This window comes from Oncorhynchus mykiss, chromosome 21 (genome assembly GCF_013265735.2).
Source record: "Oncorhynchus mykiss isolate Arlee chromosome 21, USDA_OmykA_1.1, whole genome shotgun sequence".
Taxonomy (NCBI): Eukaryota; Metazoa; Chordata; class Actinopteri; order Salmoniformes; family Salmonidae; genus Oncorhynchus; species Oncorhynchus mykiss.
The window spans coordinates 41,450,098-41,473,784 of NC_048585.1; the positions used below are offsets into that span (position 1 = coordinate 41,450,098).

Below are 23,687 nucleotides of genomic sequence, written 5' to 3' on the forward strand. Positions count from 1 at the left end.
GCAATGTTCGTCAGCGCAACATTATATTAAAAGGCATCTGGCAGGAGTAAATTCAGCCGCAATCACAAATATATTTTGATAAATATATATTTTAAACAACTGCATTTTCACAAATGTAATATATAATCGCCAAGCCCATTCAAAATAATTAGGGGACTGACTCCGGAAGAATGATGAAGTGGCTAGTCACTTTCATGGCGTATTGGCGTACATATACACACAAACACACTGGACCAACATTGTCCTTCTCGCGAGATAAATATAAATGCTAAGGTTTTTCATGCCAGATTGACATAATTTACGTTGTCATACCAGCCAGATTAATAAGAATAAATTATATGTTCCTTGGAGAACACAGAATGATCAAGCTATTGAGTAACAGAAGATCAGAGACCATTGTCAGCCATTTTACCAGTAGGTATCGTAACTTGTCATCTTTCATGTTCAACAACACACCAATCACATGTGACAACAGGAAACACAGCAGGTCAAAAGCAAGCTTACTGTAAGGCCAGGAAGGTCTTCCACATCACTAGAAACAGAAAGACAGCATCCCTGGGTGGGCTCAAATCACCAACTTTTAAATTAACAGTCTAACGCGCCAACCAATTGCACCACAGAGACTTGTGGTTATACTGACCCTCAGCAGGCCAAAGACTCATGGAAGCTCAAGCCAAGTCAGGAAGGGTCAGTTCACAGCATCTCCACAATCTGAAAAATGTCATCCCTGGGTGGTGATGATGCACCAACCTTTAGATTGACAGTCAAACACGCTAACTGATTGCACTAGAGAGGCTTGTGTTGGCATTGACCATCAGCAGGGCAAAATAACAGGAATCTCATTACAGGTCCAGGATGTCACATCCACATAATGGAGCGCAACAAACTGAGAACTGTCGTCCCTGGGTGGGCTCGAACCACCAACCTTTAGATTAACAGTCTAACACGCTAACTGATTGCACTAGAGAGGCTTGTGTTGGCATTGACCATCAGCAGGGCAAAATAACAGGAATCTCATTACAGGTCCAGGATGTCACATCCACATAATGGAGCGCAACAAACTGAGAACTGTTGTCCCTGGGTGGGCTCGAACCACCAACCTTTAGATTAACAGTCTAACGCGCTAACCAATTGCACCACAGAGACTTGTGGTTATACTGATCCTCAGCAGGCCAAATTCTCATGGATGCTCAAGCCAAGTCAGGAAGGGTCAGTTCACATCTCCACAATCTGAAAAATGTCATCCCTGGGTGGTGATGATGCACCAACCTTTAGATTGACAGTCAAACACGCTAACTGATTGCACTAGAGAGGCTTGTGTTGGCATTGACCGGGGCAAAATAACAGGAATCTCATTACAGGTCCAGGATGTCACATCCACATTATGGAGCACAACAAACTGACAACTGTCGTCCCTGGGTGGGCTCGAACCACCAACCTTTAGATTAACAGTCTAACGCGCTAACCAATTGCGCCACAGAGACTTGTGGTGTATATGACCCTGACGCTTGATCGATGGCCATTTGTGCTCTCATCCGACTGAACATGGAGTTTACGAAACAACAACACTTTGTTCCAATTGTTGTGTTAACGTGCATCAAAAGTGCAGCAACATTTTCAAGGAAGTAGACCTATAGTTTTCTAATGTTTGTTAGCTTTTTGAATGGCCTTAAAAGGGCAAAAAAGTAGCGCAATGTTCGTCAGCGCAACATTATATTAAAAGGCATCTGGCAGGAGTAAATTCAGCCGCAATCACAAATATATTCTGATAAATATATATTTTAAACAACTGCATTTTCACAAATGTAATATATAATCGCCAAGCCCATTCAAAATAATTAGGGGACTGACTCCGGAAGAATGATGAAGTGGCTAGTCACTTTCATGGCGTATTGGCGTACATATACACACAAACACACTGGACCAACATTGTCCTTCTCGCAAGATAAATATAAATGCTAAGGTTTTTCATGCCAGATTTACATCATTTACGTTGTCATACCAGCCAGATTAATAAGAATAAATTATATGTTCCTTGGAGAACACAGAATGATCAAGCTATTGAGTAACAGAAGATCAGAGACCATTGACAACCATTTTACCAGTAGGTATGATAACTTGTCATCTTTCATGTTCAACAACACACCAATCACATGTGACAACAGGAAACACAGCAGGTCAAAAGCAAGCTTACTGTAAGGCCAGGAAGGTCTTCCACATCACTAGAAACAGAAAGACAGCATTCCTGGGTGGGCTCAAATCACCAACTTTTAAATTAACAGTCTAACGCGCCAACCAATTGCACCACAGAGACTTGTGGTTATACTGATCCTCAGCAGGCCAAAGTCTCATGGAAGCTCAAGCCAAGTCAGGAAGGGTCAGTTCACATCTCCACAATCTGAAAAATGTCATCCCTGGGTGGTGATGATGCACCAACCTTTAGATTGACAGTCAAACACGCTAACTGATTGCACTAGAGAGGCTTGTGTTGGCATTGACCATCATTACAGGTCCAGGATGTCACATCCACATAATGGAGCGCAACAAACTGAGAACTGTCGTCCCTGGGTGGGCTCGAACCACCAACCTTTAGATTAACAGTCTAACACGCTAACTGATTGCACTAGAGAGGCTTGTGTTGGCATTGACCATCAGCAGGGCAAAATAACAGGAATCTCATTACAGGTCCAGGATGTCACATCCACATGATGGAGCGCAACAAATTGAGAACTGTCGTCCCTGGGTGGGCTCGAACCAACAACCTTTAGATTAACAGTCTAACGCGCTAACCAATTGCACCACAGAGACTTGTGGTTATACTGATCCTCAGCAGGCCAAAGTCTCATGGAAGCTCAAGCCAAGTCAGGAAGGGTCAGTTCACATCTCCACAATCTGAAAAATGTCATCCCTGGGTGGTGATGATGCACCAACCTTTAGATTGACAGTCAAACACGCTAACTGATTGCACTAGAGAGGCTTGTGTTGGCATTGACCGGGGCAAAATAACAGGAATCTCATTACAGGTCCAGGATGTCACATCCACATTATGGAGCACAACAAACTGACAACTGTCGTCCCTGGGTGGGCTCGAACCACCAACCTTTAGATTAACAGTCTAACACGCTAACCAATTGCGCCACAGAGACTTGTGGTGTATATGACCCTGACGCTTGATCGATGGCCATTTGTGCTCTCATCCAACTGAACATGGAGTTTACGAAACAACAACACTTTGTTCCAATGGTTGTGTTAACGTGCATCAAAAGTGCAGCAACATTTTCAAGGAAGTAGACCTATAGTTTTCTAATGTTTGTTAGCTTTTTGAATGGCCTTAAAAGGGCAAAAATGTAGCGCAATGTTCGTCAGCGCAACATTATATTAAAAGGCATCTGGCAGGAGTAAATTCAGCCGCAATCACAAATATATTTTGATAAATATATATTTTAAACAACTGCATTTTCACAAATGTAATATATAATCGCCAAGCCCATTCAAAATAATTAGGGGACTGACTCCGGAAGAATGATGAAGTGGCTAGTCACTTTCATGGCGTATTGGCGTACATATACACACAAACACACTGGACCAACATTGTCCTTCTCGCGAGATAAATATAAATGCTAAGGTTTTTCATGCCAGATTGACATAATTTACGTTGTCATACCAGCCAGATTAATAAGAATAAATTATATGTTCCTTGGAGAACACAGAATGATCAAGCTATTGAGTAACAGAAGATCAGAGACCATTGTCAGCCATTTTACCAGTAGGTATCGTAACTTGTCATCTTTCATGTTCAACAACACACCAATCACATGTGACAACAGGAAACACAGCAGGTCAAAAGCAAGCTTACTGTAAGGCCAGGAAGGTCTTCCACATCACTAGAAACAGAAAGACAGCATCCCTGGGTGGGCTCAAATCACCAACTTTTAAATTAACAGTCTAACGCGCCAACCAATTGCACCACAGAGACTTGTGGTTATACTGACCCTCAGCAGGCCAAAGACTCATGGAAGCTCAAGCCAAGTCAGGAAGGGTCAGTTCACAGCATCTCCACAATCTGAAAAATGTCATCCCTGGGTGGTGATGATGCACCAACCTTTAGATTGACAGTCAAACACGCTAACTGATTGCACTAGAGAGGCTTGTGTTGGCATTGACCATCAGCAGGGCAAAATAACAGGAATCTCATTACAGGTCCAGGATGTCACATCCACATAATGGAGCGCAACAAACTGAGAACTGTCGTCCCTGGGTGGGCTCGAACCACCAACCTTTAGATTAACAGTCTAACACGCTAACTGATTGCACTAGAGAGGCTTGTGTTGGCATTGACCATCAGCAGGGCAAAATAACAGGAATCTCATTACAGGTCCAGGATGTCACATCCACATAATGGAGCGCAACAAACTGAGAACTGTTGTCCCTGGGTGGGCTCGAACCACCAACCTTTAGATTAACAGTCTAACGCGCTAACCAATTGCACCACAGAGACTTGTGGTTATACTGATCCTCAGCAGGCCAAATTCTCATGGATGCTCAAGCCAAGTCAGGAAGGGTCAGTTCACATCTCCACAATCTGAAAAATGTCATCCCTGGGTGGTGATGATGCACCAACCTTTAGATTGACAGTCAAACACGCTAACTGATTGCACTAGAGAGGCTTGTGTTGGCATTGACCGGGGCAAAATAACAGGAATCTCATTACAGGTCCAGGATGTCACATCCACATTATGGAGCACAACAAACTGACAACTGTCATCCCTGGGTGGGCTCGAACCACCAACCTTTAGATTAACAGTCTAACGCGCTAACCAATTGCGCCACAGAGACTTGTGGTGTATATGACCCTGACGCTTGATCGATGGCCATTTGTGCTCTCATCCGACTGAACATGGAGTTTACGAAACAACAACACTTTGTTCCAATTGTTGTGTTAACGTGCATCAAAAGTGCAGCAACATTTTCAAGGAAGTAGACCTATAGTTTTCTAATGTTTGTTAGCTTTTTGAATGGCCTTAAAAGGGCAAAAAAGTAGCGCAATGTTCGTCAGCGCAACATTATATTAAAAGGCATCTGGCAGGAGTAAATTCAGCCGCAATCACAAATATATTCTGATAAATATATATTTTAAACAACTGCATTTTCACAAATGTAATATATAATCGCCAAGCCCATTCAAAATAATTAGGGGACTGACTCCGGAAGAATGATGAAGTGGCTAGTCACTTTCATGGCGTATTGGCGTACATATACACACAAACACACTGGACCAACATTGTCCTTCTCGCAAGATAAATATAAATGCTAAGGTTTTTCATGCCAGATTTACATCATTTACGTTGTCATACCAGCCAGATTAATAAGAATAAATTATATGTTCCTTGGAGAACACAGAATGATCAAGCTATTGAGTAACAGAAGATCAGAGACCATTGACAACCATTTTACCAGTAGGTATGATAACTTGTCATCTTTCATGTTCAACAACACACCAATCACATGTGACAACAGGAAACACAGCAGGTCAAAAGCAAGCTTACTGTAAGGCCAGGAAGGTCTTCCACATCACTAGAAACAGAAAGACAGCATTCCTGGGTGGGCTCAAATCACCAACTTTTAAATTAACAGTCTAACGCGCCAACCAATTGCACCACAGAGACTTGTGGTTATACTGATCCTCAGCAGGCCAAAGTCTCATGGAAGCTCAAGCCAAGTCAGGAAGGGTCAGTTCACATCTCCACAATCTGAAAAATGTCATCCCTGGGTGGTGATGATGCACCAACCTTTAGATTGACAGTCAAACACGCTAACTGATTGCACTAGAGGCTTGTGTTGGCATTGACCGGGGCAAAATAACAGGAATCTCATTACAGGTCCAGGATGTCACATCCACATTATGGAGCACAACAAACTGACAACTGTCGTCCCTGGGTGGGCTCGAACCACCAACCTTTAGATTAACAGTCTAACACGCTAACCAATTGCGCCACAGAGACTTGTGGTGTATATGACCCTGACGCTTGATCGATGGCCATTTGTGCTCTCATCCGACTGAACATGGAGTTTACGAAACAACAACACTTTGTTCCAATTGTTGTGTTAACGTGCATCAAAAGTGCAGCAACATTTTCAAGGAAGTAGACCTATAGTTTTCTAATGTTTGTTAGCTTTTTGAATGGCCTTAAAAGGGCAAAAATGTAGCGCAATGTTCGTCAGCGCAACATTATATTAAAAGGCATCTGGCAGGAGTAAATTCAGCCGCAATCACAAATATATTTTGATAAATATATATTTTAAACAACTGCATTTTCACAAATGTAATATATAATCGCCAAGCCCATTCAAAATAATTAGGGGACTGACTCCGGAAGAATGATGAAGTGGCTAGTCACTTTCATGGCGTATTGGCGTACATATACACACAAACACACTGGACCAACATTGTCCTTCTCGCGAGATAAATATAAATGCTAAGGTTTTTCATGCCAGATTGACATAATTTACGTTGTCATACCAGCCAGATTAATAAGAATAAATTATATGTTCCTTGGAGAAAACAGAATGATCAAGCTATTGAGTAACAGAAGATCAGAGACCATTGTCAGCCATTTTACCAGTAGGTATCGTAACTTGTCATCTTTCATGTTCAACAACACACCAATCACATGTGACAACAGGAAACACAGCAGGTCAAAAGCAAGCTTACTGTAAGGCCAGGAAGGTCTTCCACATCACTAGAAACAGAAAGACAGCATCCCTGGGTGGGCTCAAATCACCAACTTTTAAATTAACAGTCTAACGCGCCAACCAATTGCACCACAGAGACTTGTGGTTATACTGACCCTCAGCAGGCCAAAGACTCATGGAAGCTCAAGCCAAGTCAGGAAGGGTCAGTTCACAGCATCTCCACAATCTGAAAAATGTCATCCCTGGGTGGTGATGATGCACCAACCTTTAGATTGACAGTCAAACACGCTAACTGATTGCACTAGAGAGGCTTGTGTTGGCATTGACCATCAGCAGGGCAAAATAACAGGAATCTCATTACAGGTCCAGGATGTCACATCCACATAATGGAGCGCAACAAACTGAGAACTGTCGTCCCTGGGTGGGCTCGAACCACCAACCTTTAGATTAACAGTCTAACACGCTAACTGATTGCACTAGAGAGGCTTGTGTTGGCATTGACCATCAGCAGGGCAAAATAACAGGAATCTCATTACAGGTCCAGGATGTCACATCCACATGATGGAGCGCAACAAATTGAGAACTGTCGTCCCTGGGTGGGCTCGAACCAACAACCTTTAGATTAACAGTCTAACGCGCTAACCAATTGCACCACAGAGACTTGTGGTTATACTGATCCTCAGCAGGCCAAAGTCTCATGGAAGCTCAAGCCAAGTCAGGAAGGGTCAGTTCACATCTCCACAATCTGAAAAATGTCATCCCTGGGTGGTGATGATGCACCAACCTTTAGATTGACAGTCAAACACGCTAACTGATTGCACTAGAGAGGCTTGTGTTGGCATTGACCGGGGCAAAATAACAGGAATCTCATTACAGGTCCAGGATGTCACATCCACATTATGGAGCACAACAAACTGACAACTGTCGTCCCTGGGTGGGCTCGAACCACCAACCTTTAGATTAACAGTCTAACACGCTAACCAATTGCGCCACAGAGACTTGTGGTGTATATGACCCTGACGCTTGATCGATGGCCATTTGTGCTCTCATCCAACTGAACATGGAGTTTACGAAACAACAACACTTTGTTCCAATGGTTGTGTTAACGTGCATCAAAAGTGCAGCAACATTTTCAAGGAAGTAGACCTATAGTTTTCTAATGTTTGTTAGCTTTTTGAATGGCCTTAAAAGGGCAAAAATGTAGCGCAATGTTCGTCAGCGCAACATTATATTAAAAGGCATCTGGCAGGAGTAAATTCAGCCGCAATCACAAATATATTTTGATAAATATATATTTTAAACAACTGCATTTTCACAAATGTAATATATAATCGCCAAGCCCATTCAAAATAATTAGGGGACTGACTCCGGAAGAATGATGAAGTGGCTAGTCACTTTCATGGCGTATTGGCGTACATATACACACAAACACACTGGACCAACATTGTCCTTCTCGCGAGATAAATATAAATGCTAAGGTTTTTCATGCCAGATTGACATAATTTACGTTGTCATACCAGCCAGATTAATAAGAATAAATTATATGTTCCTTGGAGAACACAGAATGATCAAGCTATTGAGTAACAGAAGATCAGAGACCATTGTCAGCCATTTTACCAGTAGGTATCGTAACTTGTCATCTTTCATGTTCAACAACACACCAATCACATGTGACAACAGGAAACACAGCAGGTCAAAAGCAAGCTTACTGTAAGGCCAGGAAGGTCTTCCACATCACTAGAAACAGAAAGACAGCATCCCTGGGTGGGCTCAAATCACCAACTTTTAAATTAACAGTCTAACGCGCCAACCAATTGCACCACAGAGACTTGTGGTTATACTGACCCTCAGCAGGCCAAAGACTCATGGAAGCTCAAGCCAAGTCAGGAAGGGTCAGTTCACAGCATCTCCACAATCTGAAAAATGTCATCCCTGGGTGGTGATGATGCACCAACCTTTAGATTGACAGTCAAACACGCTAACTGATTGCACTAGAGAGGCTTGTGTTGGCATTGACCATCAGCAGGGCAAAATAACAGGAATCTCATTACAGGTCCAGGATGTCACATCCACATAATGGAGCGCAACAAACTGAGAACTGTCGTCCCTGGGTGGGCTCGAACCACCAACCTTTAGATTAACAGTCTAACACGCTAACTGATTGCACTAGAGAGGCTTGTGTTGGCATTGACCATCAGCAGGGCAAAATAACAGGAATCTCATTACAGGTCCAGGATGTCACATCCACATAATGGAGCGCAACAAACTGAGAACTGTTGTCCCTGGGTGGGCTCGAACCACCAACCTTTAGATTAACAGTCTAACGCGCTAACCAATTGCACCACAGAGACTTGTAAACAACTGCATTTTCACAAATGTAATATATAATCGCCAAGCCCATTCAAAATAATTAGGGGACTGACTCCGGAAGAATGATGAAGTGGCTAGTCACTTTCATGGCGTATTGGCGTACATATACACACAAACACACTGGACCAACATTGTCCTTCTCGCGAGATAAATATAAATGCTAAGGTTTTTCATGCCAGATTGACATAATTTACGTTGTCATACCAGCCAGATTAATAAGAATAAATTATATGTTCCTTGGAGAACACAGAATGATCAAGCTATTGAGTAACAGAAGATCAGAGACCATTGTCAGCCATTTTACCAGTAGGTATCGTAACTTGTCATCTTTCATGTTCAACAACACACCAATCACATGTGACAACAGGAAACACAGCAGGTCAAAAGGAAGCTTACTGTAAGGCCAGGAAGGTCTTCCACATCACTAGAAACAGAAAGACAGCATCCCTGGGTGGGCTCAAATCACCAACTTTTAAATTAACAGTCTAACGCGCCAACCAATTGCACCACAGAGACTTGTGGTTATACTGACCCTCAGCAGGCCAAAGACTCATGGAAGCTCAAGCCAAGTCAGGAAGGGTCAGTTCACAGCATCTCCACAATCTGAAAAATGTCATCCCTGGGTGGTGATGATGCACCAACCTTTAGATTGACAGTCAAACACGCTAACTGATTGCACTAGAGAGGCTTGTGTTGGCATTGACCATCAGCAGGGCAAAATAACAGGAATCTCATTACAGGTCCAGGATGTCACATCCACATAATGGAGCGCAACAAACTGAGAACTGTCGTCCCTGGGTGGGCTCGAACCACCAACCTTTAGATTAACAGTCTAACACGTTAACTGATTGCACTAGAGAGGCTTGTGTTGGCATTGACCATCAGCAGGGCAAAATAACAGGAATCTCATTACAGGTCCAGGATGTCACATCCACATAATGGAGCGCAACAAACTGAGAACTGTCGTCCCTGGGTGGGCTCGAACCACCAACCTTTAGATTAACAGTCTAACGCGCTAACCAATTTCGCCACAGAGACTTGTGGTGTATTTGACCCTGACGCTTGATCTCTGGCCATTTGTGCTCTCATCCAACTGAACATGGAGTTTACGAAACAACAACACTTTGTTCCAATGGTTGTGTTAACGTGCATCAAAAGTGCAGCAACATTTTCAAGGAAGTAGACCTATAGTTTTCTAATGTTTGTTAGCTTTTTGAATGGCCTTAAAAGGGCAAAAATGTAGCGCAATGTTCGTCAGCGCAACATTATATTAAAAGGCATCTGGCAGGAGTAAATTCAGCCGCAATCACAAATATATTTTGATAAATATATATTTTAAACAACTGCATTTTCACAAATGTAATATATAATCGCCAAGCCCATTCAAAATAATTAGGGGACTGACTCCGGAAGAATGATGAAGTGGCTAGTCACTTTCATGGCGTATTGGCGTACATATACACACAAACACACTGGACCAACATTGTCCTTCTCGCGAGATAAATATAAATGCTAAGGTTTTTCATGCCAGATTGACATAATTTACGTTGTCATACCAGCCAGATTAATAAGAATAAATTATATGTTCCTTGGAGAACACAGAATGATCAAGCTATTGAGTAACAGAAGATCAGAGACCATTGTCAGCCATTTTACCAGTAGGTATCGTAACTTGTCATCTTTCATGTTCAACAACACACCAATCACATGTGACAACAGGAAACACAGCAGGTCAAAAGCAAGCTTACTGTAAGGCCAGGAAGGTCTTCCACATCACTAGAAACAGAAAGACAGCATCCCTGGGTGGGCTCAAATCACCAACTTTTAAATTAACAGTCTAACGCGCCAACCAATTGCACCACAGAGACTTGTGGTTATACTGACCCTCAGCAGGCCAAAGACTCATGGAAGCTCAAGCCAAGTCAGGAAGGGTCAGTTCACAGCATCTCCACAATCTGAAAAATGTCATCCCTGGGTGGTGATGATGCACCAACCTTTAGATTGACAGTCAAACACGCTAACTGATTGCACTAGAGAGGCTTGTGTTGGCATTGACCATCAGCAGGGCAAAATAACAGGAATCTCATTACAGGTCCAGGATGTCACATCCACATAATGGAGCGCAACAAACTGACAACTGTCGTCCCTGGGTGGGCTCGAACCACCAACCTTTAGATTAACAGTCTAACGCGCTAAACAATTGCGCCACAGAGACTTGTGGTGTATTTGACCCTGACGCTTGATCTCTGGCCATTTGTGCTCTCATCCAACTGAACATGGAGTTTACGAAACAACAACACTTTGTTCCAATGGTTGTGTTAACGTGCATCAAAAGTGCAGTAACATTTTCAAGGAAGTAGACCTGTAGTTTTCTAATGTTTGTTAGCTTTTTGAATGGCCTTATAAGGGCAAAAATGTAGCGCAATGTTCGTCAGCGCAACATTATATTAAAAGGCATCTGGCAGGAGTAATTGCAGCCGCAATCACAAATATATTCTGATAAATATATATTTTAAACAACTGCATTTTCACAAATGTAATATATAATCGCCAAGCCCATTCAAAAATAATTAGGGGACTGACTCCGGAAGAATGATGAAGTGGCTAGTCACTTTCATGGCGTATTGGCGTACATATACACACAAACACACGGGACCAACATTGTCCTTCTCGCAAGATAAATATAAATGCTAAGGTTTTTCATGCCAGATTGACATAATTTACGTTGTCATACCAGCCAGATTAATAAGAATAAATTATTTGTTCCTTGGAGAACACAGAATGATCAAGCTATTGAGTAACAGAAGATCAGAGACCATTGACAGCCATTTTACCAGTAGGTATCGTAACTTGTCATCTTTCATGTTCAACAACACACCAATCACATGTGACAACAGGAAACACAGCAGGTCAAAAGCAAGCTTACTGTAAGGCCAGGAAGGTCTTCCACATCACTAGAAACAGAAAGACAGCATCCCTGGGTGGGCTCAAATCACCAACTTTTAAATTAACAGTCTAACGCACCAACCAATTGCACCACAGGGACTTGTGGTTATACTGACCCTCAGCAGGCCAAAGACTCATGGAAGCTCATGCCAAGTCAGGAAGGGTCAGTTCACAGCATCTCCACAATCTGAAAAATGTCATCCCTGGGTGGTGATGATGCACCAACCTTTAGATTGACAGTCAAACACGCTAACTGATTGCACTAGAGAGGCTTGTGTTGGCATTGACCGGGGCAAAATAACAGGAATCTCATTACAGGTCCAGGATGTCACATCCACATCATGGAGCACAACAAACTGACAACTGTCGTCCCTGGGTGGGCTCGAACCACCAACCTTTAGATTAACAGTCTAACGCGCTAACCAATTGCGCCACAGAGACTTGTGGTGTATATGACCCTGACGCTTGATCTCTGGCCATTTGTGCTCTCATCCAACTGAACATGGAGTTTACGAAACAACAACACTTTGTTCCAATGGTTGTGTTAACGTGCATCAAAAGTGCAGCAACATTTTCAAGGAAGTAGACCTGTAGTTTTCTAATGTTTGTTAGCTTTTTGAATGGCCTTATAAGGGCAAAAATGTAGCGCAATGTTCGTCAGCGCAACATTATATTAAAAGGCATCTGGCAGGAGTAATTGCAGCCGCAATCACAAATATATTCTGATAAATATATATTTTAAACAACTGCATTTTCACAAATGTAATATATAATCGCCAAGCCCATTCAAAAATAATTAGGGGACTGACTCCGGAAGAATGATGAAGTGGCTAGTCACTTTCATGGCGTATTGGCGTACATATACACACAAACACACGGGACCAACATTGTCCTTCTCGCAAGATAAATATAAATGCTAAGGTTTTTCATGCCAGATTGACATAATTTACGTTGTCATACCAGCCAGATTAATAAGAATAAATTATATGTTCCTTGGAGAACACAGAATGATCAAGCTATTGAGTAACAGAAGATCAGAGACCATTGACAGCCATTTTACCAGTAGGTATCGTAACTTGTCATCTTTCATGTTCAACAACACACCAATCACATGTGACAACAGGAAACACAGCAGGTCAAAAGCAAGCTTACTGTAAGGCCAGGAAGGTCTTCCACATCACTAGAAACAGAAAGACAGCATCCCTGGGTGGGCTCAAATCACCAACTTTTAAATTAACAGTCTAACGCACCAACCAATTGCACCACAGGGACTTGTGGTTATACTGACCCTCAGCAGGCCAAAGACTCATGGAAGCTCATGCCAAGTCAGGAAGGGTCAGTTCACAGCATCTCCACAATCTGAAAAATGTCATCCCTGGGTGGTGATGATGCACCAACCTTTAGATTGACAGTCAAACACGCTAACTGATTGCACTAGAGAGGCTTGTGTTGGCATTGACCAGGGCAAAATAACAGGAATCTCATTACAGGATGTCACATCCACATCATGGAGCACAACAAACTGAGAACTGTCGTCCCTGGGTGGGGTCAAACCACCAACCTTTAGATTAACAGTCTAACGCACTAACCAATTGCGCCACAGAGACTTGTGGTGTATTTGACCCTGACGCTTGATCTCTGGCCATTTGTGCTCTCATCTAACCGAACATGGAGTTTACGAAACAACAACACTTTGTTCCAATGGTTGTGTTAACGTGCATCAAAAGTGCAGCAACATTTTCAAGGAAGTAGACCTGTAGTTTTCTAATGTTTGTTAGCTTTTTGAATGGCCTTATAAGGGCAAAAATGTAGCGCAATGTTCGTCAGCGCAACATTATATTAAAAGGCATCTGGCAGGAGTAAATTCAGCTGCAATCACAAATATATTCTGATAAATTTATATTTTAAACAACTGCATTTTCACAAATGTAATATATAATCGCCAAGCCCATTCAAAAATAATTAGGGGACTGACTCCGGAAGAATGATGAAGTGGCTAGTCACTTTCATGGTGTATTGGCGTACATATACACACAAACACACTGGACCAACATTGTCCTTCTCGCAAGATAAATATAAATGCTAAGGTTTTTCATGCCAGATTGACATAATTTACGTTGTCATACCAGCCAGATTAATAAGAATAAATTATATGTTCCTTGGAGAACACAGAATGATCAAGCTATTGAGTAACAGAAGATCAGAGACCATTGACAGCCATTTTACCAGTAGGTATCATAACTTGTCATCTTTCATGTTCAACAAATCAAATCAAATCAAATCACATTTTATTTGTCACATACACATGGTTAGCAGATGTTAATGCGAGTGTAGCGAAATGCTTGTGCTTCTAGTTCCGACAATGCAGTAATAACCATCAAGTAATCTAACTAACAATTCCAAAACTACTGTCTTGTACACAGTGTGAGGGGATAAAGAATATGTACATAAGGATATATGAATGAGTGATGGTACAGGGCAGCATAGGCAAGATACAGTAGATGGTATCGAGTACAGTATATACATATGAGATGAGTATGTAAACAAAGTGGCATAGTTAAAGTGGCTAGTGATACATGTATTACACAAGGATACAGTCGATGATATAGAGTACAGTATATACGTATGCATATGAGATGAATAATGTAGGGTAAGTAACATTATATAAGGTAGCATTGTTTAAAGTGGCTAGTGATATATTTACATCATTTCCCATTATTAAAGTGGCTGGAGTTGAGTCAGTGTCAGTGTTTTGGCGACAGCCACTCAATGTTAGTGGTGGCTGTTTAACAGTCTGATGGCCTTGAGATAGAAGCTGTTTTTCAGTCTCTCGGTCCCAGCTTTGATGCACCTGTACTGACCTCGCCTTCTGGATGATAGCGGGGTGAACAGGCAGTGGCTCGGGTGGTTGATGTCCTTGATGATCTTTATGGCCTTCCTGTGACATCGGGTGGTGTAGGTGTCCTGGAGGGCAGGTAGTTTGCCCCCGGTGATGCGTTGTGCAGACCTCACTACCCTCTGGAGAGCCTTACGGTTGAGGGCGGAGCAGTTGCCGTACCAGGCGGTGATACAGCCCGCCAGGATGCTCTCGATTGTGCATCTGTAGAAGTTTGTGAGTGCTTTTGGTGACAAGCCAAATTTCTTCAGCCTCCTAAGGTTGAAGAGGCGCTGCTGCGCCTTCTTCACAATGCTGTCTGTGTGAGTGGACCAATTCAGTTTGTCTGTGATGTGTATGCCGAGGAACTTAAAACTTGCTACCCTCTCCACTACTGTTCCATCGATGTGGATAGGGGGGTGTTCCCTCTGCTGTTTCCTGAAGTCCACAATCATCTCCTTAGTTTTGTTGACGTTGAGTGTGAGGTTATTTTCCTGACACCACACTCCGAGGGCCCTCACCTCCTCCCTGTAGGCCGTCTCGTCATTGTTGGTAATCAAGCCTACCACTGTTGTGTCGTCCGCAAACTTGATGATTGAGTTGGAGGCGTGCGTGGCCACGCAGTCGTGGGTGAACAGGGAGTACAGGAGAGGGCTCAGAACGCACCCTTGTGGGGCCCCAGTGTTGAGGATCAGCGGGGAGGAGATGTTGTTGCCTACCCTCACCACCTGGGGGCGGCCCGTCAGGAAGTCCAGTACCCAGTTGCACAGGGCGGGGTCGAGACCCAGGGTCTCGAGCTTGATGACGAGCTTGGAGGGTACTATGGTGTTGAATGCCGAGCTGTAGTCAATGAACAGCATTCTCACATAGGTATTCCTCTTGTCCAGATGGGTTAGGGCAGTGTGCAGTGTGGTTGAGATTGCATCGTCTGTGGACCTATTTGGGCGGTAAGCAAATTGGAGTGGGTCTAGGGTGTCAGGTAGGGTGGAGGTGATATGGTCCTTGACTAGTCTCTCAAAGCACTTCATGATGACGGAAGTGAGTGCTACGGGGCGGTAGTCGTTTAGCTCAGTTACCTTAGCTTTCTTGGGAACAGGAACAATGGTGGCCCTCTTGAAGCATGTGGGAACAGCAGACTGGTATAGGGATTGATTGAATATGTCCGTAAACACACCGGCCAGCTGGTCTGCGCATGCTCTGAGGGTGCGGCTGGGGATGCCGTCTGGGCCTGCAGCCTTGCGAGGGTTAACACGTTTAAATGTCTTACTCACCTCGGCTGCAGTGAAGGAGAGACCGCAAGTTTTCGTTGCAGGCCGTGTCAGTGGCACTGTATTGTCCTCAAAGCGGGCAAAAAAGTTATTTAGTCTGCCTGGGAGCAGGACATCCTGGTCCGTGACTGGGCTGGATTTCTTCCTGTAGTCCGTGATTGACTGTAGACCCTGCCACATGCCTCTTGTGTCTGAGCCGTTGAATTGAGATTCTACTTTGTCTCTGTACTGACGCTTAGCTTGTTTGATAGCCTTGCGGAGGGAATAGCTGCACTGTTTGTATTCGGTCATGTTACCAGACACCTTGCCCTGATTAAAAGCAGTGGTTCGCGCTTTCAGTTTCACGCGAATGCTGCCATCAATCCACGGTTTCTGGTTATGGAATGTTTTAATCGTTGCTATGGGAACGACATCTTCAACGCACGTTCTAATGAACTCGCACACCGAATCAGCGTATTCGTCAATGTTGTTTTCTGACGCAATACGAAACATGTCCCAGTCCACGTGATGGAAGCAGTCTTGGAGTGTGGAGTCAGCTTGGTCGGACCAGCGTTGGACAGACCTCAGCGTGGGAGCCTCTTGTTTTAGTTTCTGTCTGTAGGCAGGGATCAACAAAATGGAGTTGTGGTCAGCTTTTCCGAAAGGGGGGCGGGGCAGGGCCTTATATGTGTCGCGGAAGTTAGAGTAACAATGATCCAAGGTCTTTCCACCCCTGGTTGCGCAATCGATATGCTGATAAAATGTAGGGAGTCTTGTTTTCAGATTAGCCTTGTTAAAATCCCCAGCTACAATGAATGCAGCCTCCGGATAAATGGTTTCCAGTTTGCAAAGAGTCAAATAAAGTTCATTCAGAGCCAACGATGTGTCTGCTTGGGGGGGGATATATACGGCTGTGATTATAATCGAAGAGAATTCTCTTGGTAGATAATGCGGTCTACATTTGATTGTGAGGAATTCTAAATCAGGTGAACAGAAGGATTTGAGTTCCTGTATGTTTATTTCATCACACCATGTCACGTTAGTCATAAGGCATACGCCCCCGCCCCTCTTCTTACCAGAAAGATGTTTGTTTCTGTCTGCGCGATGCGTGGAGAAACCCGTTGGCTGCACCGCTTCGGATAGCGTCTCTCCAGTAAGCCACGTTTCCGTGAAGCAAAGAACGTTACAGTCTCTGATGTCCCTCTGGAATGCTACCCTTGCTCGGATTTCATCAACCTTGTTGTCAAGAGACTGGACATTGGCAAGAAGAATGCTAGGGAATGGTGCACGGTGTGCCCGTCTCCGGAGTCTGACCAGAAGACCGCCTCGTTTCCCTCTTTTTCGGAGTCGTTTTTTTCGGTCGCTGCATGGGATCCACTCCGTTGTCCTGTTTGTAAGGCAGAACACAGGATCTGCGTCGCGAAAAACATATTCTTGGTCGTACTGATGGTGAGTTGACGCTGATCTTATATTCAGTAGTTCTTCTCGACTGTATGTAATGAAACCTAAGATGACCTGGGGTACTAATGTCAGAAATAACACGTAAAAAAACAAAAAACTGCATAGTTTCCTAGGAACGCGAAGCGAGGCGGCCATCTCTGTCGGCGCCGGAAATCATGTGACAACAGGAAACACAGCAGGTCAAAAGCAAGCTTACTGTAAGGCCAGGAAGGTCTTCCACATCACTAGAAACAGAAAGACAGCATCCCTGGGTGGGCTCAAATCACCAACTTTTAAATTAACAGTCTAACGCGCCAACCAATTGCACCACAGAGACTTGTGGTTATACTGACCCTCAGCAGGCCAAAGACTCATGGAAGCTCAAGCCAAGTCAGGAAGGGTCAGTTCACAGCATCTCCACAATCTGAAAAATGTCATCCCTGGGTGGTGATGATGCACCAACCTTTAGATTGACAGTCAAACACGCTAACTGATTGCACTAGAGAGGCTTGTGTTGGCATTGACCATCAGCAGGGCAAAATAACAGGAATCTCATTACAGGTCCAGGATGTCACATCCACATAATGGAGCGCAACAAACTGACAACTGTCGTCCCTGGGTGGGCTCGAACCACCAACCTTTAGATTAACAGTCTAACGCGCTAAACAATTGCGCCACAGAGACTTGTGGTGTATTTGACCCTGACGCTTGATCTCTGGCCATTTGTGCTCTCATCCAACTGAACATGGAGTTTACGAAACAACAACACTTTGTTCCAATGGTTGTGTTAACGTGCATCAAAAGTGCAGTAACATTTTCAAGGAAGTAGACCTGTAGTTTTCTAATGTTTGTTAGCTTTTTGAATGGCCTTATAAGGGCAAAAATGTAGCGCAATGTTCGTCAGCGCAACATTATATTAAAAGGCATCTGGCAGGAGTAATTGCAGCCGCAATCACAAATATATTCTGATAAATATATATTTTAAACAACTGCATTTTCACAAATGTAATATATAATCGCCAAGCCCATTCAAAAATAATTAGGGGACTGACTCCGGAAGAATGATGAAGTGGCTAGTCACTTTCATGGCGTATTGGCGTACATATACACACAAACACACGGGACCAACATTGTCCTTCTCGCAAGATAAATATAAATGCTAAGGTTTTTCATGCCAGATTGACATAATTTACGTTGTCATACCAGCCAGATTAATAAGAATAAATTATTTGTTCCTTGGAGAACACAGAATGATCAAGCTATTGAGTAACAGAAGATCAGAGACCATTGACAGCCATTTTACCAGTAGGTATCGTAACTTGTCATCTTTCATGTTCAACAACACACCAATCACATGTGACAACAGGAAACACAGCAGGTCAAAAGCAAGCTTACTGTAAGGCCAGGAAGGTCTTCCACATCACTAGAAACAGAAAGACAGCATCCCTGGGTGGGCTCAAATCACCAACTTTTAAATTAACAGTCTAACGCACCAACCAATTGCACCACAGGGACTTGTGGTTATACTGACCCTCAGCAGGCCAAAGACTCATGGAAGCTCATGCCAAGTCAGGAAGGGTCAGTTCACAGCATCTCCACAATCTGAAAAATGTCATCCCTGGGTGGTGATGATGCACCAACCTTTAGATTGACAGTCAAACACGCTAACTGATTGCACTAGAGAGGCTTGTGTTGGCATTGACCGGGGCAAAATAACAGGAATCTCATTACAGGTCCAGGATGTCACATCCACATCATGGAGCACAACAAACTGACAACTGTCGTCCCTGGGTGGGCTCGAACCACCAACCTTTAGATTAACAGTCTAACGCGCTAACCAATTGCGCCACAGAGACTTGTGGTGTATATGACCCTGACGCTTGATCGATGGCCATTTGTGCTCTCATCCAACTGAACATGGAGTTTACGAAACAACAACACTTTGTTCCAATGGTTGTGTTAACGTGCATCAAAAGTGCAGCAACATTTTCAAGGAAGTAGACCTGTAGTTTTCTAATGTTTGTTAGCTTTTTGAATGGCCTTATAAGGGCAAAAATGTAGCGCAATGTTCGTCAGCGCAACATTATATTAAAAGGCATCTGGCAGGAGTAATTGCAGCCGCAATCACAAATATATTCTGATAAATATATATTTTAAACAACTGCATTTTCACAAATGTAATATATAATCGCCAAGCCCATTCAAAAATAATTAGGGGACTGACTCCGGAAGAATGATGAAGTGGCTAGTCACTTTCATGGCGTATTGGCGTACATATACACACAAACACACGGGACCAACATTGTCCTTCTCGCAAGATAAATATAAATGCTAAGGTTTTTCATGCCAGATTGACATAATTTACGTTGTCATACCAGCCAGATTAATAAGAATAAATTATTTGTTCCTTGGAGAACACAGAATGATCAAGCTATTGAGTAACAGAAGATCAGAGACCATTGACAGCCATTTTACCAGTAGGTATCGTAACTTGTCATCTTTCATGTTCAACAACACACCAATCACATGTGACAACAGGAAACACAGCAGGTCAAAAGCAAGCTTACTGTAAGGCCAGGAAGGTCTTCCACATCACTAGAAACAGAAAGACAGCATCCCTGGGTGGGCTCAAATCACCAACTTTTAAATTAACAGTCTAACGCACCAACCAATTGCACCACAGGGACTTGTGGTTATACTGACCCTCAGCAGGCCAAAGACTCATGGAAGCTCATGCCAAGTCAGGAAGGGTCAGTTCACAGCATCTCCACAATCTGAAAAATGTCATCCCTGGGTGGTGATGATGCACCAACCTTTAGATTGACAGTCAAACACGCTAACTGATTGCACTAGAGAGGCTTGTGTTGGCATTGACCGGGGCAAAATAACAGGAATCTCATTACAGGTCCAGGATGTCACATCCACATCATGGAGCACAACAAACTGACAACTGTCGTCCCTGGGTGGGCTCGAACCACCAACCTTTAGATTAACAGTCTAACGCGCTAACCAATTGCGCCACAGAGACTTGTGGTGTATATGACCCTGACGCTTGATCGATGGCCATTTGTGCTCTCATCCAACTGAACATGGAGTTTACGAAACAACAACACTTTGTTCCAATGGTTGTGTTAACGTGCATCAAAAGTGCAGCAACATTTTCAAGGAAGTAGACCTGTAGTTTTCTAATGTTTGTTAGCTTTTTGAATGGCCTTATAAGGGCAAAAATGTAGCGCAATGTTCGTCAGCGCAACATTATATTAAAAGGCATCTGGCAGGAGTAATTGCAGCCGCAATCACAAATATATTCTGATAAATATATATTTTAAACAACTGCATTTTCACAAATGTAATATATAATCGCCAAGCCCATTCAAAAATAATTAGGGGACTGACTCCGGAAGAATGATGAAGTGGCTAGTCACTTTCATGGCGTATTGGCGTACATATACACACAAACACACGGGACCAACATTGTCCTTCTCGCAAGATAAATATAAATGCTAAGGTTTTTCATGCCAGATTGACATAATTTACGTTGTCATACCAGCCAGATTAATAAGAATAAATTATATGTTCCTTGGAGAACACAGAATGATCAAGCTATTGAGTAACAGAAGATCAGAGACCATTGACAGCCATTTTACCAGTAGGTATCGTAACTTGTCATCTTTCATGTTCAACAACACACCAATCACATGTGACAACAGGAAACACAGCAGGTCAAAAGCAAGCTTACTGTAAGGCCAGGAAGGTCTTCCACATCACTAGAAACAGAAAGACAGCATCCCTGGGTGGGCTCAAATCACCAACTTTTAAATTAACAGTCTAACGCACCAACCAATTGCACCACAGGGACTTGTGGTTATACTGACCCTCAGCAGGCCAAAGACTCATGGAAGCTCATGCCAAGTCAGGAAGGGTCAGTTCACAGCATCTCCACAATCTGAAAAATGTCATCCCTGGGTGGTGATGATGCACCAACCTTTAGATTGACAGTCAAACACGCTAACTGATTGCACTAGAGAGGCTTGTGTTGGCATTGACCAGGGCAAAATAACAGGAATCTCATTACAGGATGTCACATCCACATCATGGAGCACAACAAACTGAGAACTGTCGTCCCTGGGTGGGGTCAAACCACCAACCTTTAGATTAACAGTCTAACGCACTAACCAATTGCGCCACAGAGACTTGTGGTGTATTTGACCCTGACGCTTGATCTCTGGCCATTTGTGCTCTCATCTAACCGAACATGGAGTTTACGAAACAACAACACTTTGTTCCAATGGTTGTGTTAACGTGCATCAAAAGTGCAGCAACATTTTCAAGGAAGTAGACCTGTAGTTTTCTAATGTTTGTTAGCTTTTTGAATGGCCTTATAAGGGCAAAAATGTAGCGCAATGTTCGTCAGCGCAACATTATATTAAAAGGCATCTGGCAGGAGTAAATTCAGCTGCAATCACAAATATATTCTGATAAATTTATATTTTAAACAACTGCATTTTCACAAATGTAATATATAATCGCCAAGCCCATTCAAAAATAATTAGGGGACTGACTCCGGAAGAATGATGAAGTGGCTAGTCACTTTCATGGTGTATTGGCGTACATATACACACAAACACACTGGACCAACATTGTCCTTCTCGCAAGATAAATATAAATGCTAAGGTTTTTCATGCCAGATTGACATAATTTACGTTGTCATACCAGCCAGATTAATAAGAATAAATTATATGTTCCTTGGAGAACACAGAATGATCAAGCTATTGAGTAACAGAAGATCAGAGACCATTGACAGCCATTTTACCAGTAGGTATCATAACTTGTCATCTTTCATGTTCAACAAATCAAATCAAATCAAATCACATTTTATTTGTCACATACACATGGTTAGCAGATGTTAATGCGAGTGTAGCGAAATGCTTGTGCTTCTAGTTCCGACAATGCAGTAATAACCATCAAGTAATCTAACTAACAATTCCAAAACTACTGTCTTGTACACAGTGTGAGGGGATAAAGAATATGTACATAAGGATATATGAATGAGTGATGGTACAGGGCAGCATAGGCAAGATACAGTAGATGGTATCGAGTACAGTATATACATATGAGATGAGTATGTAAACAAAGTGGCATAGTTAAAGTGGCTAGTGATACATGTATTACACAAGGATACAGTCGATGATATAGAGTACAGTATATACGTATGCATATGAGATGAATAATGTAGGGTAAGTAACATTATATAAGGTAGCATTGTTTAAAGTGGCTAGTGATATATTTACATCATTTCCCATTATTAAAGTGGCTGGAGTTGAGTCAGTGTCAGTGTTTTGGCGACAGCCACTCAATGTTAGTGGTGGCTGTTTAACAGTCTGATGGCCTTGAGATAGAAGCTGTTTTTCAGTCTCTCGGTCCCAGCTTTGATGCACCTGTACTGACCTCGCCTTCTGGATGATAGCGGGGTGAACAGGCAGTGGCTCGGGTGGTTGATGTCCTTGATGATCTTTATGGCCTTCCTGTGACATCGGGTGGTGTAGGTGTCCTGGAGGGCAGGTAGTTTGCCCCCGGTGATGCGTTGTGCAGACCTCACTACCCTCTGGAGAGCCTTACGGTTGAGGGCGGAGCAGTTGCCGTACCAGGCGGTGATACAGCCCGCCAGGATGCTCTCGATTGTGCATCTGTAGAAGTTTGTGAGTGCTTTTGGTGACAAGCCAAATTTCTTCAGCCTCCTAAGGTTGAAGAGGCGCTGCTGCGCCTTCTTCACAATGCTGTCTGTGTGAGTGGACCAATTCAGTTTGTCTGTGATGTGTATGCCGAGGAACTTAAAACTTGCTACCCTCTCCACTACTGTTCCATCGATGTGGATAGGGGGGTGTTCCCTCTGCTGTTTCCTGAAGTCCACAATCATCTCCTTAGTTTTGTTGACGTTGAGTGTGAGGTTATTTTCCTGACACCACACTCCGAGGGCCCTCACCTCCTCCCTGTAGGCCGTCTCGTCATTGTTGGTAATCAAGCCTACCACTGTTGTGTCGTCCGCAAACTTGATGATTGAGTTGGAGGCGTGCGTGGCCACGCAGTCGTGGGTGAACAGGGAGTACAGGAGAGGG

The 23,687-nt window shown here is 43.2% G+C and overlaps 18 non-coding genes across 18 annotated transcripts; all 18 read right to left on the reverse strand.

Moving 5' to 3' along the window:
• Nucleotides 1-1,072: 1,072 nt before the first annotated feature.
• Nucleotides 1,073-1,146, reverse strand: trnan-guu. The gene has a single exon. It is a non-coding gene; the product is annotated as a tRNA-Asn (tRNA).
• A 264-nt stretch (nucleotides 1,147-1,410) lies between these two features.
• trnan-guu lies at nucleotides 1,411-1,484 on the reverse strand. The gene has a single exon. It is a non-coding gene; the product is annotated as a tRNA-Asn (tRNA).
• A 1,250-nt stretch (nucleotides 1,485-2,734) lies between these two features.
• Nucleotides 2,735-2,808, reverse strand: trnan-guu. The gene has a single exon. It is a non-coding gene; the product is annotated as a tRNA-Asn (tRNA).
• A 264-nt stretch (nucleotides 2,809-3,072) lies between these two features.
• Nucleotides 3,073-3,146, reverse strand: trnan-guu. Its single transcript has one exon. It is a non-coding gene; the product is annotated as a tRNA-Asn (tRNA).
• Nucleotides 3,147-4,424: 1,278 nt separating this feature from the next.
• trnan-guu lies at nucleotides 4,425-4,498 on the reverse strand. Its single transcript has one exon. It is a non-coding gene; the product is annotated as a tRNA-Asn (tRNA).
• A 264-nt stretch (nucleotides 4,499-4,762) lies between these two features.
• Nucleotides 4,763-4,836, reverse strand: trnan-guu. The gene has a single exon. It is a non-coding gene; the product is annotated as a tRNA-Asn (tRNA).
• Nucleotides 4,837-5,928: 1,092 nt separating this feature from the next.
• trnan-guu lies at nucleotides 5,929-6,002 on the reverse strand. The gene has a single exon. It is a non-coding gene; the product is annotated as a tRNA-Asn (tRNA).
• A 1,278-nt stretch (nucleotides 6,003-7,280) lies between these two features.
• On the reverse strand, nucleotides 7,281-7,354 carry trnan-guu. Its single transcript has one exon. It is a non-coding gene; the product is annotated as a tRNA-Asn (tRNA).
• A 264-nt stretch (nucleotides 7,355-7,618) lies between these two features.
• trnan-guu lies at nucleotides 7,619-7,692 on the reverse strand. The gene has a single exon. It is a non-coding gene; the product is annotated as a tRNA-Asn (tRNA).
• Nucleotides 7,693-8,970: 1,278 nt separating this feature from the next.
• Nucleotides 8,971-9,044, reverse strand: trnan-guu. Its single transcript has one exon. It is a non-coding gene; the product is annotated as a tRNA-Asn (tRNA).
• A 983-nt stretch (nucleotides 9,045-10,027) lies between these two features.
• On the reverse strand, nucleotides 10,028-10,101 carry trnan-guu. Its single transcript has one exon. It is a non-coding gene; the product is annotated as a tRNA-Asn (tRNA).
• A 1,103-nt stretch (nucleotides 10,102-11,204) lies between these two features.
• On the reverse strand, nucleotides 11,205-11,278 carry trnan-guu. Its single transcript has one exon. It is a non-coding gene; the product is annotated as a tRNA-Asn (tRNA).
• A 1,098-nt stretch (nucleotides 11,279-12,376) lies between these two features.
• On the reverse strand, nucleotides 12,377-12,450 carry trnan-guu. Its single transcript has one exon. It is a non-coding gene; the product is annotated as a tRNA-Asn (tRNA).
• Nucleotides 12,451-13,542: 1,092 nt separating this feature from the next.
• trnan-guu lies at nucleotides 13,543-13,616 on the reverse strand. Its single transcript has one exon. It is a non-coding gene; the product is annotated as a tRNA-Asn (tRNA).
• Nucleotides 13,617-18,181: 4,565 nt separating this feature from the next.
• Nucleotides 18,182-18,255, reverse strand: trnan-guu. The gene has a single exon. It is a non-coding gene; the product is annotated as a tRNA-Asn (tRNA).
• A 1,098-nt stretch (nucleotides 18,256-19,353) lies between these two features.
• trnan-guu lies at nucleotides 19,354-19,427 on the reverse strand. The gene has a single exon. It is a non-coding gene; the product is annotated as a tRNA-Asn (tRNA).
• Nucleotides 19,428-20,525: 1,098 nt separating this feature from the next.
• trnan-guu lies at nucleotides 20,526-20,599 on the reverse strand. Its single transcript has one exon. It is a non-coding gene; the product is annotated as a tRNA-Asn (tRNA).
• A 1,092-nt stretch (nucleotides 20,600-21,691) lies between these two features.
• Nucleotides 21,692-21,765, reverse strand: trnan-guu. Its single transcript has one exon. It is a non-coding gene; the product is annotated as a tRNA-Asn (tRNA).
• Nucleotides 21,766-23,687: the final 1,922 nt, after the last annotated feature.